The sequence below is a fragment of the Toxotes jaculatrix genome, chromosome 4, assembly GCF_017976425.1.
Source record: "Toxotes jaculatrix isolate fToxJac2 chromosome 4, fToxJac2.pri, whole genome shotgun sequence".
NCBI lineage: Eukaryota > Metazoa > Chordata > Actinopteri > Toxotidae > Toxotes > Toxotes jaculatrix.
This window is the reverse complement of record NC_054397.1, coordinates 20,197,131-20,203,130: the sequence shown is the minus strand read 5'-3', so window position 1 is coordinate 20,203,130 and position 6,000 is coordinate 20,197,131.

The window sequence follows — 6,000 nt, the reverse complement described above, 5'->3', positions numbered from 1 at the left end:
GCACAAATGTTGACTGTGCATCAAGGATGAACTGAGTAGATTTTGGAGGTCAGAGATCAAAGGTCACGGTCGCTGTGATCGTACATTTAATTTTATGCAGGCGAATGTGATATCTGGAGAATACTTTGAAGGATGTTCTTTAAAGTTTGCACAAATGATGAAGAGGCTAGATTTTGGAGGTTTGAGGTCAAAGGTCAAGGTCACTATGACCGTACTTCTAGTTATTGTTATTTTTACAACTATGTGTTTTGTCAAGCAGGAGATGAAATGTTGTAATTGTACTCTATTTTAATAAAACTATTGCTTCAGATGTTGAAAACATCTGAAGGAGCATTCACAGAGGCAGGCCTGTTTTTTTATTTTATAGGCTATTTATTTGATATAATTTTTCATTCACAGGTTTTTCATCTGTATATTTTCTCACAATTATACCTAATAATAATATTTTATCACAATGATAAAATTTGATTAATGATAGATGGTAACGTGATTAATAAAAAGGCTGGGTTGGGATCCCATTTGTTCTGACAAGACCAAAGCTTTGACATTAAGAATCCTGGAACACTTTTTTTGTGGATTTACTTGAAGATCAAACCTGTGCTAGGACTTGATTGAACAGAACAAATACAAGGATACGTTGCTAACTGACAAGCCTTGACCAATGTCTTTCAAAATACTGGTTTTGGAGACTTTTTTGGGCTTGTATTCAGCATGTGTTTTTTTGTCTCCATGATGGATTAGAGGAGCCATGGTCTCGTCTAAAGTAGGCCTTGATAGAAATTCCAGAGTTCAGCAAGTGATCATCAGGCTGACCCTGAATCTGCACAATGAATCTGTCCAATCCTCCAACTTTTTATTTGCTGATTATGATTATTTGCAGATTTGTTTTGATGCATGTAGTATTTTGTGAATTAAGAAACATTAATTACTTTTGTGCTGTTACATCCATCACTAACTTTTGTAAATATTAATGAATGAAGGAAATGATAGCATAACATACAGAACAATTGGAGACTTGATTCAACATTCGTGCATTACATTCATGGATGTAAATAAAATGATATCAGAACATTGTCAGCCGCTGTCAGTGCAGAGCTGTATGCTATTAAACAGACTCTGAACAGGAAGAAGAAGAAGAAGTAGATTGATGCCAGAGTGGCATCAATCTACTTCACCTCCCCTTCCAAACTACACACACAGACAGCAAATGGGGAGATGGAGAGACAGAAAGAAGAAAGATATTGTTGGTTTTCTGTGTGTGTGTGTGTGTGTGTGTGTGTGTGTGTGTGTGTGTGTGTGTGTGTGTGTGTACGCACACACGCACACACACACACACACACACTCTTAGCTATTTAAACAATTAGATTGAACTGGACTGAGATCATGTGATTTCTCTATACTGAAGATGAATCATCTAATTAAAATCAGTGTAAACAGTTAAACATCATCACCTGCAGGCTCAGTGTGACACACTAACCAGACGTTTGAATGTGTGTTTTGTAGGAAGCTGGCTTGATCAGGAGCGTCCAGGCTCTGGTGGAGACTCACATCCCTGTTTGGAACAACAAACAGGCCCCTCAATGTAAATCATTTCAGAGGATAAAAACATTTTGCTGCTGGTGCACTTTATTATTTCTTTTTTAGACAGCTTTACTTTGCTAGTGCTCTGTCTATCAGTGCTGTTACATTAGGAGGGTTTAAGAGGGTGTATTGTTGGTGTGAGGCCGGTTGGTGTATAGAGTTGCATTAGCCAAGTTTACAGTGGTGTTACCCTGTCACGTGTGACACAGTGGAACTGTTTTTGGATGTGTTGTTGGCCAAGAGCTACCAGTGATCTGTATTCTTGTAAATGTGACCAAAGCCATCTCTAAGAAATAACAAAGTGCTTCTGCTTTTTTATGCAGGCAACACAATGTGTGAAACTGTGTGTGCACAAGTACAATATTTCCTGATAAAACTTATTTCCTTGTGCCACTGACCTCCATTGTTGTCCAAAAGCTACTGAAACCAACAAGTCCTCCAACCTAAATGACAACACTGATTTGTCGTTCATCCCTACCTTCTCATACGACCCAAAAGAGCATTTCATGAATTAGCACCCCTATATGGCGGCAGGAGATATTCAACAGATAAACTGTTGAAAATCACTGACAAAAAATAAATAACTAACCTTTTTATGATGTAACAATACTTTGTTAAAAGTTTGGTTCAGTTTAGGCAAAAAAGCTAGATGATTAGGTTGAGGGAGCAATCACAGTTATTCTGTTACTGTTAGACCTTCTTTGTTTAAACACGGTTAAAGTTATGGAACAGTCATGGTTAAAAGAAACAAAGCTGACTCAGCTGGAAGAAGGAAACAAACTGCAGTCACCTGTGTTTTGGGACTTTTGGTCAAAAGACTTGTGCTGTCTCATACAACAGCTAGATGTTGCTTAACAGTACAATGTAACTCATTCTTATCTTCAACTGCATTGTCTTCATGTCTCTCATTTATTTCTTTTAATCAAATACTTGGACTTTGATGACCACTAACAATTTTCTGATAATGTTTTCATGCCATTACTCATTGTTTATTTATTTATTCACTGTCACAAACCTTAGACATTTACAGTTAACTTGAATTTGGACTATTTTCTCCACATTTTCTAATAAGGAGTGCAAATTGTTTAAGGAATGTAAAAGTACAAGATTCTGTGTAAAATCAGAGTAATTTCTGAGACAAATTGACAGATGTACATCTGTTGTTGTGGACAGTAGGTGACATTTTCTCTTAATGTTAATTCTTGAAGTGATCGTAAATACATCCAAGTAATTTACTGCAGAGGATGAACAGCAGGTTTTGAAGGTTCCACACCTTCATGTTATCGCAAAGAAACAGAAACTACAACTGATGTGGTGACTGTTCACACAAACAGCAGAGTATAAAGTGTTGAGTATATCACTGAGGGGTAAATATTACAACTTCAGTTTGTTACATCAAACTGCAAATCTTGAAATCCCTCATTCAAACCAGCAGGTTTATCATTGTCAAATTATTACACTGATACATGTATTAGGAACATTTTTCCAACTCTGACCCTCGACGCATGTGGCAGGGCATCCAGGCCATCAGTGACTACCAGCCCAGCAGTGTCACTCCAGCAGCTACAGATGTCTCCTTCCTCAATGAGCTAAATTTTATGCTCGCTTTGACAGAGACAACAAGGAGACGGCCACCAAGACAACACCCTCAGCAGACCATCAGCCCCTCATGTTCACCTCCACAGACGTCTACAATGCACTGAGTCGGATCAACGCATGCAAGGCTGCTGGCCCAGATGGCATTCCTGGACGCGTGCTCAGGGCATGTGCAGAGTAGCTCGCAGGGGTCTTCACGGACATTTTCAACCTGTCCCTCACTCAAGCAGCTGTGCCAGCGTGCTTCAAATCCACCTCCACTGTGCCTGTGCCAAAACACTCCTCCCCAACGAGCCTGAACGACTAACACCCTATAGCACTCACACCTATAGTTATGAAGTGCTTTGAGCGACTGGTCCTGGCTCACCTCAAAAACTGCCTCCCACCCACACTGGACCCACACCAATTTGCCTATCGCAGAAATAGGAGCACAGAAGATGCAGTATGCACAATGCTGCACTCTGTGCTTGCACACCTGTACAACAACACCTACGCCCGAATGCTGGTTGTCGACTTCAGCTCGGCATTCAACACCATCATCCCCTCCAAGTTGACCATTAAACTTGGAGAACTGGGTGTCGACACCCCCCTCTGTAACTGGATTATTGACTTTCTGACCAACAGACCCCGGTGAGACTGCCTACAGGGAGGAGGTACAGCACCTGGCCGCGTGGTGTAGCGACAATAACTTGCTCCTGAACACCAACAAAACAAAGGAGCTTATTGTGGACTTCAGGAAGGTGAAAAGAGGCACGCACAAGCCCATTCACATCAATGGTATGGCTGTTGAACGTGTCTCCAGCTTCAAGTTCCTGGGGACCCACATTACAGAGGACCTGTCCTGGTCCACCAACACCTCCAACCTGGTCAAGAAGGCTCACCAGCGCCTCTTCCTGAGGACACTGAAAAAGAATCACCTGTCCTCAGCCGTTTTGGTGAACTTCTACCGGTCTGTGATTGAGAGCATCCTGACCAGTCTGGTATGGGAACTGTTCAGTCGCTGCAGCAGGTGGTGAAAACCGCCCAACGCATAACAGGGACTCCACTTCCCACCATTGAGGACATCCAGAGAAAACGCTGCCTGCGACAAGCTTGCAGCATTCTCTAGGACTCCTCTCACCCTGCACATAGACTGTTTAACCTCCTGCCCTCTTGGAGGCTCTTCAGGAGCCTCCACACAAGAACCAGCAGACTCAGGAACAGCTTTTTCCCCACATCTGTATCCTTACTGAACTCGGCCCATCCGTAACCCCCACTTCCACCTCCCACACAACCCTACCCATCCCTCCCCATCACCACCCCCTTCCCCCTCCCGCACCATCCATACTCCTCACATCTCCTCATCTCCACACTTCCTACTATCTGCATCACCAGTTTTCTTCTCCTTATAGTGTACATATATTTAGTAGTACAATTCATCTGTAAAGTACTACAAACTTACCTGTATAGTATGTTCATCTTACTTATCGACCTGTATACTTGTACATAACATTTAGAGGTATAATGTATCCGTATAGTATGGTTTTTTTTTTTCCCCAATACAAATCTTTTGCACACACACATTTTTTTATTTTTTATTTTATTGATTGATTTTATAGGTCTATATTGGTTGATTTGCAAGTACAATCTTTACAAGCTCAAAAAATAATTGACCATAATTTAGGCCTATACTGATCAGCTGCAAATCACTTGATAAACACAATATGTTTTTGATATGTGGGAAGAAACTGGAGCACCCAGAGAAAACCCACGCAGACACAGAGAATATATTATTGGTCAGTGACAGTGTTAACCACTGCACTGTTGTGCTGCCCATATTTTTAGTTAAATGTGTAACGTCTTTAATCAGTAGCGCCTCCTCTGCAACAACCTGCTTTCTCAATCAGCGTTGAGAACGAAGAACTTGCAAAACCTCTGCAAATGCTTGTTCCGGGTTTTGACATGTAAGGATTCTGTGCTGTCTTCAGTGGGGCTAGTGTGACTCATTTCAGGTGGTTTCTTATTGTTCCCTTTAGCTTTCCTTAGCTTTCTCCACCAGGGAAAGCCAGCTTTCCTAACTTTCTCTGGTGGTCCCTTATCAGTTCTTTCAGCTGAAACTGTGGCTCCATTGGATTGGTCTAAGTCTTTGCATGGTGGTGGTGGTGATGGCGGTGGTGATGGCGGTGGTGGTTCATCATTAATATAAGCAGCAGTTTCTACATCAGCTGGTAATGAGTCACAGGATGATGATCTCTTGAAACTTACAACTTCGCTGGATGTTATGAAGCGCTTGAATTGAGCTGTTGATTGCCCTAGCTGACATTTTTTTTATGGTCAAACAGGCTGATGATATGTAAGAGTCAGCATTACGAGGAAGGTGTTTCATGGTAATGAAGCGGTGCCCCAAGAGCGTCACTGGGGGTGATTCTTGTTTTGGGATCTACATGTACCATCCTTTTGAAAAGGCTTAAAAAGGCCTGTGTGTCCTCATACTCCATGGTATCCTCAACTTTGTCATGGCGAGTCTTTGCCATGTCATTGAAACAGGTAAACTTGTCCAACTTGTGCTTTTGCTTGGTCTTGGAGCCTATTTTGGCCTCATATTCATCCTGTGTTTTTAGCATCCATGAGTTTTGGTCTTTTTTGAAGTATTTATTAGTATAAATTGCAGAGTCCAGCCATTGGTTATCAGGCTGACCCTGAATTTTTATGATAAATTTTAAAATTTCATATGGGCAATCTGGATATAGGTGCCCGCCAAAGAACATGAAGGCCAAAACAGCGCCAAGAGCCCACATGTCCACAGCTTCACTGAGTGGGAAGCCCAGGATGACTTCAGGGGCC